The sequence below is a fragment of the Magnolia sinica genome, chromosome 3 (genome assembly GCF_029962835.1).
Source record: "Magnolia sinica isolate HGM2019 chromosome 3, MsV1, whole genome shotgun sequence".
NCBI classification, from domain to species: domain Eukaryota; kingdom Viridiplantae; phylum Streptophyta; class Magnoliopsida; order Magnoliales; family Magnoliaceae; genus Magnolia; species Magnolia sinica.
The window spans coordinates 110,804,735-110,819,275 of NC_080575.1; positions in this window are offsets into that span (position 1 = coordinate 110,804,735).

Consider the following 14,541-nt stretch of genomic DNA (forward strand, 5'->3'; position numbering starts at 1 on the left):
CTTGGCCTATTCTACTGTATATTTAGGCCATTAGTCTTTTATATACATTCGTGGGCCTAATTTTTCATGACTTTATGAGCCTAGCATTTCATAAGGTTGTTGGGCCAAACCCATATGTAGTTGACATTATAATCATTATGTTTACATTATGGACATTAATTGATTGATCTAAACCATCCATGATGTATTCTATAGGCATCTCATATAGAATATTCACTAGGTGGGGATCAAGGGTGTGTATACACTATAATTGAACTAAACGGATTGTTGATAATTACCGTCCATCTTATGAAAATCTAATTATGAGTGCCTTAAGGATGATGTATAGATCATATAGATTAAATTCTGATGAAGCCCCTATTTAGGCCCATTACCCATCCTTAATTGTCTTACATAGACCATTGGATCATAGAAAGTGAAACATATCTGACAGTTTCTCTCTGTAGTTCATCTATTTTCCAATGCTCAAAACTGACCATCTTGTGGGCCGCATCAGAATAATTTAGATATAATCCTTTAAGAGGCAGGATTATAATAGCAATCTTAAAGTCTATATTTGTAGTTTTGAATTCGGTTGTGTTAGCCACCATAGTGACCACAATCGATAAAAATATCACAAGTACAGACTTGTAACATTGGGATAAGCGGATTGCATACAGTTGCATTCACATTTTCATGCGTACGGTAACGAAAACACAGACGATTACCGTTTGGCAGTCAAGTGAACGAGTGAAGTAAATGGTGCTGGTAATATAAAGCTGAAAGACTCATCCCACCCACAGGTGTTGAGTGTCTCAGATTTACATGACTTACATCACTTAGCTTCATGTTCAGGAGAATCACTAACATGTCGTTATTTCTTCCCACAGGAGGAATGATGATGATGTAATAGATTCTCACCAGGATGAGATGGTTGGGCCCATCGTCATCCTGGATGATTCAATTGATGCCTCCCTTAGCAACTGAATTGATTAACTTTGCCAGATATTTGTTTACATTCACTAAATTGCTTTGTAAAATTATGAACTAATGTGAGTATAAATGCATCTCTTTTATTTCAGTCTCAATTCCAACTAACCAGAATCAAGTTCCTGCCCTTAATGGATCTAATTACGCTCAACGGAAGAATGTCATTGAAGTTGTACTGGGTTGTCTTCAATTAGATCTTGCCCTGATAACACCAGAACCGCCAAAGCCATCTGATAATGCCATTGAAGCTGAATATAATCGATGGGTTGCATGATTTAGATCAAATGATACATGCTTGAAAGTCGTTAAGTATTTAATTTCTGAATCGATGAAGGGTATCATGCCTAAAACAGATAAGGCTAAAGTTTTCCTGACTGAAATGAGAAAACAATTAAAGAAATCTGATAAATCTGAAGTGGGCATTCTTTTGAATAAATTGACTCGCTCGTCCTACAATGGAAAATGCAACATCCGTGAATACATTGTAGAGCAGATCGAAGTTGTTTCTAAGATCCGTGCTCTAGGGCTTGTACTCACTGATGATCAACTGGTTCATTTGATCATGAACAACCTACCTCCCTAATTCGGCACGTTCTTGGTAAACTATAACACTCTGAAGGACATGTGGACATTGGATGAACTCATCACTCAGTGCGTCCAAGAAGAAGACAGGATCAGACAGATGATAAAAGTTCAAAATGTTAATATGGTGACTTCAGGACAAGGGCAAGGGCAAGGGAATAAAGGTAAAAGGAATAGGAAACAAGGTTCTAATAATGGATTCTCTGGTCCTCCATATGGAAACCATGAGAATCAATCTGGAAATGGATCTAAACGCAAACGGGTTAAAGGTAAACCGTGCTTCTTTTACAAAAAGACGGGTCATCTAAAGAAAGACTGCGAAGGTTTTAAGGATTAACTCACAAAGAAAGGAAATCATTCTATTCTTGTCTGTTTTGAATCTAATTTGACCAATGTGTCAACAGATTCCTGGTGGATAGATTCAGGAACTACTATTCACATATACACTTCTATGCAGGAATTACTACAGGCTAGGCCACCAACTGATGTACAGCGCTCAGTATACGTAAGCAATGGTGTCAAAGTTGACTTGGAGGCAACAGGGGTCTATAGGCTTAAGTTGAAGTCTGGTCATTTTTTGAAAATACATTCTGTGTGCCGTCTATAAGGCGTAATTTAGTTTCAATTTCCTATTTGGACAAGTTGGGATATTCATTCCACTCTGAAAATAAAAGTTTTAGCATTTACTTTAATTCGATTAAAGTTGGAACCGGCTCTTTAGTAAACAACTTATACCAGTTAGACTTGATTGCCTCTCACGTCTATAATATTAATACCTTGCATAGAAATGTAGTGGGATCTAAGCGAAGACTAGACTATGAGAATTCCTCCATGCTGTGGCACAGGTGGCTATGCCATATATCTCGTGAGAGATTAAACAGGCTTGTGCGAGAAAGAATTTTACATTCTCTAGACTTCTCTGACTATAAAGTATACATTGATTGCATAAAAGGGAAACAGACTAGAACGAGAAAGAAATGTGCAACCAGGAGTGTAGATCTATTAGAGGTTATACATACAGATATCTGTGGACCATTCTCTACAGCCTTATGGAGTGGCCACAAATATTTCATTACCTTTATAGATGACTACTCTTGCTTTAAGTACCTATACCTTATCAATGAGAAATCAGATGCCCTGGATGCTTTTAAAATCTATAAAGCCGAGGTTGAAAATCAACCTAATAAGAGAATTAAAGTTGTCAGATCTAATCGTGGTGGTGAATACTATGACAGATATGACGAATAAGGACGCAATCCAGGGCCATTCGCTAAATACCTGCAGGATTGTAGCATTGTTGCTCAGTACACTATGCCTGGTACTCCAGAGTAAAATGGAGTTGCTGAGAGACGTAATCGCACCCTTATGGATATGGTGCAAAGTATGGTCAGCAATTCAACATTGTCAGAATCTCTGTGGGGTGATGCTATCAAAACTGCAGTTCATATATTAAATAGGTTCCCAGCAAAGCAGTAAGCAAAACTCCTTTTGAGTTGTAGAATGGGAGAAAACCAAGTCTCCGATATCTACATGTTTGGAGTTGTTCTGCTGAGGCCAAAATTTATAACCCGCATGAAAAGAAGCTTGATCCTAGAACCATAAGTTGTTTCTTCATTGGATACTTAGAAAGATCAAAAGGCTATCGATTCTACTGTCCTTCCCACTCCATCAGGATTGTTGAGACTGGGAGTGCCAGATTCATTGATGACACCGAAAACAGTGGGAGCACGAATATAAGAAATTTTGTATTTGAGAAACAAAGGACTGCGACTACTGTCATAGTCAATCTAGATCACGTGGACATTAATGATACAGTCAATTCTGCAGTCACTGCAGAGCACCACGTAGAATCTCATATACAAACCACTGATGAGGAAAATCAAGATCAGACCCAACAAGCTGAACCATTAAGAAGATCTGAAAGAGAGAGAAGACCTGTAAATCGAGATGATTACATCGTATACTTACAGGAACACGACTTTGACATAGGGGTAGAAAAAGATCCTGAATCCTTTACACAAGTCAAACAAAGTGCTGATCCTTCTTGTTGGTTTAATGCCATGAAAGATAAGTTAAAATCCATGCAGGACAATAAAGTATTGGATCTTGTAGAGTTACCCACTGGAATAAGGCCGATTGGTTGTAAATAGATATTTAAAACCAAAAGGGACTCCAAAGGTAATGTCGAACGATATAAAATCAGACTTGTTGCCAAGGGTTTTAACCAACGTGAGGGCATTGACTTTAACGAGACTTTCTGACCAGTATCCAAGAAATACTCATTCAGGATCATAATGACTCTTGTAGCTCATATGGATTTAGAGTTACATCAAATAGATGTAAAGACTACATTTCTCAATGGGGATTTGAATGAGAATGTGTACATGTTGGAACCCGAAGGTTTTGTAGCTACTGGCTCAGAACATTTGGTTTGCAAACTTAAGAAGTCCATCTATGGGTTGAAACAGGTATTGCGGCAGTGGTACCTTAAATTTCATGAAGTAATTTCTTCATATGACTTTGTAGAAAACACTGCAGATGAATGCATTTACATTAAAACCAGTAGGAGTAAGTTCGTTATGATGATTTTGTATGTTGATGACATTCTGTTAGCTAGCAGTGATACCAGGATGTTGAGCGACACCAAGAAATTCTTATCTCAAAGGTTTGAAATGAAAAACCTTGGTGAAGCTTCTTACGTCATCGGCATTGAGATTCACCGTGACAGAACACTTGGACTACTCAGCCTGTCACAGAGGGCCTATATTACTAGGGTACTCGAAAGGTATGACATGCAAATTTGTGCTTCAGGAAAGTCGCCCATTGTGAAGGGCGGCAAATTTAGTCTATTTCAGTGTTCAAAGAATGATTTAGAAAAGACTCGAATGAAAGAATTTTTGTACGCATTAGTAGTAGAGAGCATCATGTATGCTCAAGTCTGTACGCGACCAGACATTGCCTTTGTCACTGGAATGTTGGGAAGATATCTATCTAATTTAGGAATGCAACATTGGATAGCTGCGAAGAAAGTATTACGTTATTTTCAGAGAACAAAAGACTTCGGACTCACATACAGAATATTTGATCAGTTGGAGTTGGTCGGATATTCAGATGCAGACTTCGCAAGCTGCGTTGATACTAAGAAGTCTACTTCAGGATACATCTTCATGATGGTGGGAGGAACTGTGTCGTGGAAAAGCGTGAAACAATCTACCACAGCCTCATCCACTATGGAAGCTGAATTTATTGCCTGTCATGAGGCATCTAATCAGGCATTATGGTTACAGAGTTTCTTCTCAGGTATGCAGGTACTGGAGCATATCCCGAAACCATTGAGAATATTTTGCGATAATTCGGCTGCTATTTCTTTTTCTAGTAACAACAAGCATTCGTCAAGGTCGAGGCATATCGACATCAAGTATCTTGTTGTAAAAGAAAGGGTCCAGAATAATCAAGTGTCCATGGAATTCATCGGCACTAAGCAGATGATTACAGATCCGCTCACTAAAGGGCTCCCTATCACGCCATTTCACGAGCATGTAACATCCATGAGAGTCATTGATCCCACAGATGTTTTCAGTTAGTGGGAGTTGAGCGTACTTTGATTTTCACAGACACTTAGAGATCTCGTTTTATACAGTTTGTTTGGATGATTTTGATATAAAGATTTATTTCTGCTTCTCTATATATATGCGCAAATTTTGAGTAAGTAGAACTACAGTCGTGTCTCGTTGGAGACATGTAAAAGCTTCAGGACCTCTTAAGGATAGGCACATAACATCACACTAAAGTGTGTAATCCTTATACCACATTTTCTAGTTCGTGATCTATGTCATTAAGATTGAAAATATTTGTGATCGCGCTTAGACTCACTTCGCCTTAATGTTGTGATGACTACCGCGTTTCGATACTGACTGTCTTGATGGACCAGATTGAATAACATTACTCATACTGTCCAACTATTTTCATTGGTTAACCATTTGGATATTTTTTTAAAATATCAAAACCTGTTTACAAAATTATTATATATGACTATCATTGACATTGCTCAATGAGGCCCAAGTGGGAGAATGTAAGAACTCTATTTAGTGGGCCTCACTGATCAACGGTCTGGATTGTCATACAGTTGGACTGGATGATTGAGTAGACCAGTGGGCCCCACTTCGTGTGATGCGCTGCGCAGTCTATCTGCACAGCTCTGCGTACTAGGGCTGGAATGTTATAACTGTCTTACGCAGACAGCAATTTGAGTTGCACTAGGATGCTACAATGTGGAGCTTGGGAGAGAGAGTTGTGATGGGTTTCAAACTTTCTCTCCACAGATCCTATAAAAGAGAGCTGGGTCCCCGATCCACCACCACAGCAGAAATTCGAGTCTCATCTTGTGAATTGCAGAAAGGGTGTGAAGGAGAGGAAGATCCTAAGCTCTACAGGTTTTCTGGTATTCTTATTCGGCTTCCATAGCGGCGTCTCAGTTAGGTAAGTTATTCGACCCCTGATCGCCATGTCCCATGCACAGACAGATCCGTGGGCCTATTCCGCATATAGATTAAGTCCCACATACCTGCCATCCACCCTAATAGAATCTAATCCCATGGGATGGGCCCTTCCAAACACAGGCATGAGCCCAAAAAAGAGAAACGTGGATTGCGTCCAACCACCGTCCATTTGCAGCCACGAACGGGCATTTCCGTGGGTGGGCTCACTGTGTTTTATATGTTTATCTACACCATTCACCGGTTCTCTCTTATCATTTTAAGGTGTGTGCATTTAAATACAGCAAATCTAACACTTAAATGGCCACAGCAAAAATAAATAAATAAATAATGCTTGGGTGCATTAAATATACAAAGCATGAAATGGAGGTTGCATTGAATCCAAGAGTAATATGCGGTGTGGTTCACTTGAGCGTTGGATTTATCTTATTTCTATATACATACATTAAAATGATCTAATGGAAGAATAAGACCACGTAGAGAGTGATATAATAGAATGGATGGATGACATGGATAAATAGATAAATCGCAATGAGCCTGCCCACATAATTGTCCATTCATAGCTAGAGCTGAGCAGGTAGGACGCAAATCATGTCCAAAAAAGCGGCAGACCCAAGTGTCAGGTGGACCACACCACAGGAAAATGGTGGTAAATATGATGATTGATGGCTACCATAAAAAATTGTCATCATGCTTCCATCCAACCTGCTGATGAAGGAAAAACACGTATACATGCTTGATCCAAAACTTTTGTGGCCTGTAATAAGTTATAAATGATGGGCAATCAATTACCACTATTTGTGTCATCCATCTGAGGTTTGGCTTTGCCTCATTTTTAGCTCATGTTTAAAATTATCTCAAAAATAGATGGACCGCCCTGGTAAAACACATATATCATGGTGGGACCACAGACTACCGTCCAGTGGCAACTTGTCATAAAACACATACATCAAGGTGAGACCACAGCACCATCCAGCGGCGACTCGTTGCCGGCACTTTCAGCATCTAATCCACAGACTTGTTCGATTCATCACGTGGGGGAATGTACGAAACTCATTCGTGGTTTAAAAAAACTTAAGCAATTCCCTTTTTCTGGCTGTCCATTGATTTCATACATTGTCTGGCTCACCTGCTTAGTGAACCATCCTGAATCTCATGAGGAAATTTAAAGAGTCCGGGCCCACCTGATGGATCATACCACCAAAAAATACTCAGATCTGATGATCTTAACCATCAAAATTTGATACCATAAATTTAAATGGTTAGGATAGCTCGGATATTATGTTTTTCGTGCTCAACTCCACTTAGTAGGAACCACAACTTGAATGGTCTAGATTGCCATATCGCCATGCATGTATGGCATGTTTAAAATGGACGAATCACTGCCAGTTTTGGAAATGGTGGTAGACTACCATCCAAGCCTTGTCGACGTGATAAAGTGGAATAACAGATCACCTTGCAACCGTACCATAACCCGCGGTACCGTACCATCTGTCACTCAAGCAAGCAGAACGCGATCCCGGTGACCTCAAGTGCTCAGATCTCGATACTGGTTGGTGCTGCTGCCTATGTCTATCAATTTTTCTAGTTAATTTTAAATGAAAAAGAAAAAGAAAAAAAAGGAGCAGAGCCATATCTCATGTGGACCATGCCATAGAAATTGTGACAATTGAATGCTCACCGTTAAAATATTTTTAGGAGGGTTAAGGGTAATGTTTATGTGCTTTCCAACATGTTAATTAGGTAATGCAGTCCCAAACAAAGTAAAACACAAATATCACTTTGATTCAAAACTTTTATAACATTTAAACAAGTTTTTAATATAGTGGAGTTCAATCACCACTGTCTTGTGTGGTGTGGTTCACTTAAAATTTGGATCTTACTTATTTTTTAGCCAGTGACCTAAAATGAGCCGAAACATGGATGACCACGGTCGATGAAACACATATATCATGGTGGGCCTTGATTAAGCCATGTGAGGGCCACCATGATTTATGTATTTTATATCAACATTGTCCTTTTGCATTTTCCCGGCACAATTTACCGTAAAACACTCAAATTGAAGAAGATCTAATGATCAATTGGACCACACCATAGGAAACAATGGAGATAAGTACACCCAAGGGTAAAACCATCCTAAGTCATGTTTATTTGCCATCTACCTTATTCATTAGGTCACTCCACCAATGCCAGGGAAAAAACAAATATTAGCTTAATTCAAAACATTGGCAGCCCTAGGAAGCATTTAATGGTGGGCGTTCAATCACCATTGTTTCCTGTGGTGTGGTCCACTTGATATTTGGATGTGCTTCATTTTTGGGCTTACGGCCTAAAATGAATTGGAAAAACAGATGGACAGCATGGATGGAACATATACATCATGATGGCCTCACATAGGGTAACCAGGCAATCGGCTTCCTACGTTAAACATGTGTAACACCCCGGATTTTCAGAGGCCGTGTAGGAACTCGGCTCCCAAATTTTCAGGTGTCATGGGTGCTCTAATGGACTTCAAATTTTAATTACATTTGGATGATCTCATAAATAATGAAGAGTTTAACAAGGCATGCAACGTAAGTAAATCATAAAACAGTATTGACTACTACTAAATATAAAAGTATCTAAACCACAAATCTCAAGTCATCTAAGTAGGGAACTAGTGCCACCTATACATGACCCGAACTCAAACTAAAAAGATCCGCCGAAAGTTTGAAAGCAGGGAAGTTCATCCTCCTTATCCATGCTCACCTCGCTCGGCTCGTCGAGCTCCGCCTCACCTGCATCTAGTAAAGGGGCTGGTTGGTGTTTTAAAACACCATCGTAGAGTGGGAGTGAGTGATCAACTCAGTGGGTGCTATTAGTCTTAAGTTGTAACAAACATCAATTATATTATGAATTTAATGAAAGGCAAACATTCATAAACACTTAACTAATCTTATTAATGCACGTACATAATAAATGATATGATGCATGCTTTCGCAACAATACTCCCTCGAACGACTCCATCTAACGATCGCGTATGACCAACTACCCTCATTGCGACCTCAACTGCCGAGTCGCCAACCTAACTAGTATGATGTGGTCATGATCGTGTTAACCGAGTTTTTAATTAAGTCCATTCAAACAGAAAATTGGAAAAACTAGTACACCACACAATGTCAATGCCCTAAACTAGTTACGAGGCCAAGGCCCCTCAACGTGTGTGGCCAAGACCCCGCGATCCTTGATCCCGTCAGGTTCCCCATCCTCAACTTCAAGCACATGGGGAGTGCTGAGCAGAGGGATCATTCGCGGTCACTACGGAGAGGATCCTCAACCCAGCGTAGGCCGACAGCTCGAACACAGTGTCCCATTCCACCATGTCCGGCTTTCGAATCAGTGGATCGGTTTTAATTGGTTATCAATGAGCTTCAATGGTTGAAGGGTGTTTTAGGTTATATACAGGCTTGAGCAAACAGGGTTAATAAACATGGTTGGTCAGTGAGTAGACTATACTACACGAGTTCAAGCGAGTGCGTGACAAACGACATTGGGTACAAGCGACCCATGTAGTCTAAGTACTGTCGCCCATACGCACCCGCCTAAATCCACGGGTTTAGCCTCAAGATAGTCCTACCAACGGGACCACCGTCTCTTACCTCAGATTCCTGACAAACCCAGGGATTTGATGATATTCAATAACACTTCAACAATCATGGTTTATGTACTAACATAAGCGATATGATGCATTCATATTTTCAAACATAAAAATTCATATTTTTCTACAATGCAAATGTTAACAATATTATGAAATAAAGGTGCTTGTATGTTGTGTGGGTTAGTGAGGAAGCTAAGCATTTCATATATCTCATAGTACAAGAAAAATACACAAGGATTAGTGCATCCAACATGTTATGAAGAAACATCATACAAGAATCGAGCAAGGAATGTACAAGCAATCATCAAATGCATATCCAATTGTGCTGAGAAACTTCAAACATTCCATAATCATTTCATATTGATTTAGGGAGGACCTAAAGTATAAAGTCTTGTCTAAGTTTCTCTAAATTATCCAAATACATCACCCAACAAGCAAAATTAGTAGATTTATATTAAAATTGGTGTTAGGCCACCTAAGAATAATAGTCCGCACATTTAATAAGGAATCTCTGATTTTGAGCTTTTAGGGTTAAGTTTTTAGAGAAAATTGTCGAAAGACCTAAACAAACATACAAGCTTATGAGATTTGGGGTAAACAACTATTGAAACTCTAAATTATATTTGAAATTCAACACTTACCTTCAACCATTGTCGGGAAAGCTCCAACGACAACTTCGGCTACGGCGAGGTGCCTAAAGAGGGGATGAGAGGACGGAGGTGCACCAACACCCACACCCCAAGGTCTCTCTCTTCTCCTTTATCCTCTTTTTCTTCTCCCTTTCTCCATTTTTTTCTCTTGCTCTAGGGCAAATTCGTATAAGGAGAGGGGGTGCCCAAATGAGGCCCTTTTATAATGCAAGATTTGGTGCAAATGGTCCTAAGGGTTGGGTTTTTACTATACTAGCCTTATGAGAGAATTTTTCTAGTCTCTAGGGCCCACTATGGGGTATACATATTGATATACACTGTAAGATAGTTAGCCCCAATGATGATCTATATACGAACATGTTCGGCCCACCATTTATATGCACCGATCGACATATATGGTTAGAAATCTGTTCAACGGTCACCGATGGTCAATCGGGGCTGTTGCTATACGGATATAAGAATGGACATATCCTTACTCTACGTGTGAAGTTTGGTCGTAAACCGACGGTCCAAAATCCTCAACTTTACATAAGAGTGGACGACCTAATTCACTTAAGTTTTAGCTTCTTCCTTTAGGGTATTTGCAGTTCTCATGCACTCGTTCTTTGGCTCAAGTTGAGCGGTTCTGGACAGCACCTAGGTCCGACTCTTGCAATGGACGTCAAGCCCAGTAAAACGGACATTATTCTATAGTTTTGGAACTAGTGGCCTAACAACGAGCGGTCCAGAGCTTGTTCGAAAAATTGGGGTATTTCTAGAATGAATTAGGTATTGAGATTTCTCGTTAGCAATGATTAGAGTTTGGATTAACTATGTTCATAGCGTGACCCATTTATAAGTAGTGAAAGTGGAGATTTGGTCATGTTTACTATAAACCGTTGGTTTTAGGTTAAAAGAGTAACGGGGTTGATTTAGTCTATTAGTCAAGATCCGAGCCTTATCTGATTCGGCTTCGGTTAGATCTTTAATTTAGTTATGATTGTCTTGATTAGTTAGTGATGGGTCGGTTAGATTTGAGCCCTACGTGAGTAAATCATGGGGCTAAACTTGATGTTCAAGTGATCGGGTGGATTCGTTAGCTTCCTACGGTTGATTAATCAGACTTGTGCGATTCTTTACTGATATCACCCGTGTATAAACTCACATTGAGTGCCAATGGTCAGTAAGTGATAATATAAGTTACTTACATTAAAAAAAATTTAAATTTTTTTTGAAAATCCAAAACAGTGAATATCCAGGATGTTACGACATGTCACTTAGGTAATCCAGCTTTACCATGACAACCGTAGGTCCCACAAGATAACGATAGGCCTCATCCAACGATGTAAGTTACCATGTTCCTAATGCCATAGGGACACTTCAACCGTACATTTAAATCTAGACATTACCTCTAATACACGGGGGCAAGATTCCAATGTTAATTTTGCATCATTTAAAAAATGGTGGTGATCATCTTTCTTACATGTGACATGTTGCTATCCACACCAACCAAATCGTGGGTGACATTGTGGATGGATCACATATCTAAAACCACACTAATCAGACAATCTTAGCCATCGATTTAATGCCTATCCCATTGATTTTTAAATTTAAATGGAAAAAAAAATAAAATAAAATCTGATAGTTAATATTTTCTTTTCAATGCAATTTTTGGGTTATGCCCCATTCACAGCTGGGTCAGGTATATGGGTGGACCGAATATCCATATGTACCTTTAAACAATCACCACCATCTTTAGGAGTCCAATGAAACAGAGGCAGAGCATGAAGCAGGATACACAGGCACTCAGAAGTTATACACGTTCATATATTAATTCAAAATAAACTAATAAAACTCCCAGGATCCGATTGCTTGAGGAATCCTATTCTCTGATGCCTTTGTTGAGACAGGAACGTTGGATTTTTTTCAATTTTAACCGTCCAATAAATGGCATGTCCGGTAATCAGATAATCTTATTATTTTTGGTGGATGATACATCCATAGTTGTACGTATAAAGAGTCCACTCATACAGATCACAACCGATTCATACGTGTCAACAATCCATGCTGACATCCTTATTTACACTACACAGTTCACTTGGGGAGATCGGAGCCATTCTTTACGTGGGGCGGGGCCCACCACACGCCTTGACTCGAAAATGGGGACAGTTCACTTATCAAATTTAGCTAGAGATGGGCTTTATTTGTCTTTTTTCTCTCCTCCTTGAACCGTTCATTTATCAGATGCAGGCGTGGACAGAGCATGTTTGCTGGATCCACAGAAGACGCGTCCAACCCAAGCAATCCAGGAAGATGACGTGGATGTCTCCTCATTAGGCTTTTACGTTTACGTTCGTGGTAAAAGATCCCAGGAGTGGAAAGGGGTCGGGTTTGGACTGGGCCTAGCTAGGCCCATCTTTGAAAAGTAGGCCGAAGGGCTGACCGCCACATGGCCTAGCACAGGCCATAGCTCCAAAAATTAGTTGGACTCAGGCCCGACTTGGCCTGGCCCAAATTTTATAAAATCCCTATTTTTCCATTTAAATGTTCCTATTTTATCTGTTTATCAAGGAGGCCACATATGCACAAATAAATATATACTTTTGAGGAACAAAATCAACGGCCTACATTCAAGCTGCATGGTGGATTAGAATGGCATATTTTGAATGATACAAGACATGAACAATGAGGTAAGGTCAGATCAGGATGGCCCTGCCATTTGGACACTTGGAGAGTCCAAACGGTCTACACTATAAATTAGGATCACCTCCCACTTCATGGGCTCCTATATAAATTATCAGATGGTCCAAAAGTAGATACTGATATGCTTTCACTAAAAAAAAAGGTCTTATAAGGAAATTGCAAGAGAACACGTATTAGAGTATAGGGCTTTATATGGCTTGATCCAGTCTTTTCTCTTTTTCTTTTTTCTTTTTTCTTTTTTTTTTCTTTTTAAAAAATAAAAATAAAAAATCTTTAATCCTCTAGACTATAATATCGACTATAGTGTTCTCCCATTTACTGCAAACAATCATTTCTTCATGATTTAACATTACTTTTTCATGTTTCATTTTTTTTTTTATAGAAATGGTTAACTAATAATAATAATAAAAAAAATTGTTGTTATAGGGCAACAAATGTCACTCTCACCAAGATCCTAATAAGCTCAATTACTACCACATGTATGATATATGGCACCTATGTCACGTGTCAGACACTCAATCAACATTATGCCCAGAACCAATGGATTAAAACGTTAGCTAGACTTTGCTTTACTTCCTAAGTGCACCATGGCTTATAATGGATTCGAGCCAAGTGCCAAAAAGAATAGCCTCTTTACGCTCCTTGATGATATATAAGTGCAAAGTGTATAATGCGGCTGATAAATGGCGTGATTGTGGAGATTTGAACTCAGGTTCCTCTAGTGAAAAGAAATATTTTATTTTTAAAATTTATTTTTCTTATAAAAATACAATAAATATAACTAGTTAAATGTAGTATCCAATGTGATGTATGCATGGGATCTGACTGGTCTAACATGGTTGCTCCACGTTGACAACAGAAAAACTGAAAGAAATCATGATCCACCTATTGAGTGGCCACCACGTGAAATGTTTTTGCGTGATTGTCCATTGCTTTCTATCATGCAGTGTATGTGACAGTTGAATTAGCATAATTTCCAGGTCATCTGATTTTAATGGCCGGATAACCTGTTGGATAGATTGAATGCCATGATAGTGTAGGGTTGTACAGAGAGAATGGAAAATATATTGCCTCTTCCTTAATAAGTATTCTTGATCAATCAATAATGAAAGAAAATATTCTAAAATAAGAATTAAAAGTAGATATTTTAATTGAATCAAATGTCCTCATAGAGCACATATAGTAACCTTAATAGGCAATGTATGTCCAAAACCTAACTCAACTAGATCGGACAATTTTTTGAAAAATAAAAACTTTACTAAAATTAAGACTTCTAAAATCTCAATAAAGACTCCAAAATAAATAATCAATGCAAACAATGACCTAAAAATCTAAAAGCCCATAAAGAAACAACAATTGCAAAACTTACTAAAAATAAAAAATTTGAGTTCGAATGCAAATCCCACTTAATAAATAGTCTTTTTTTAGCAAAATTAGTTGTGTAACCACTATCCTATAAATTTCATTGAGACCTTTCAACAATATATTATGGGCAAAAATTGAAGATCAAGTAAAAAAGTTAGCC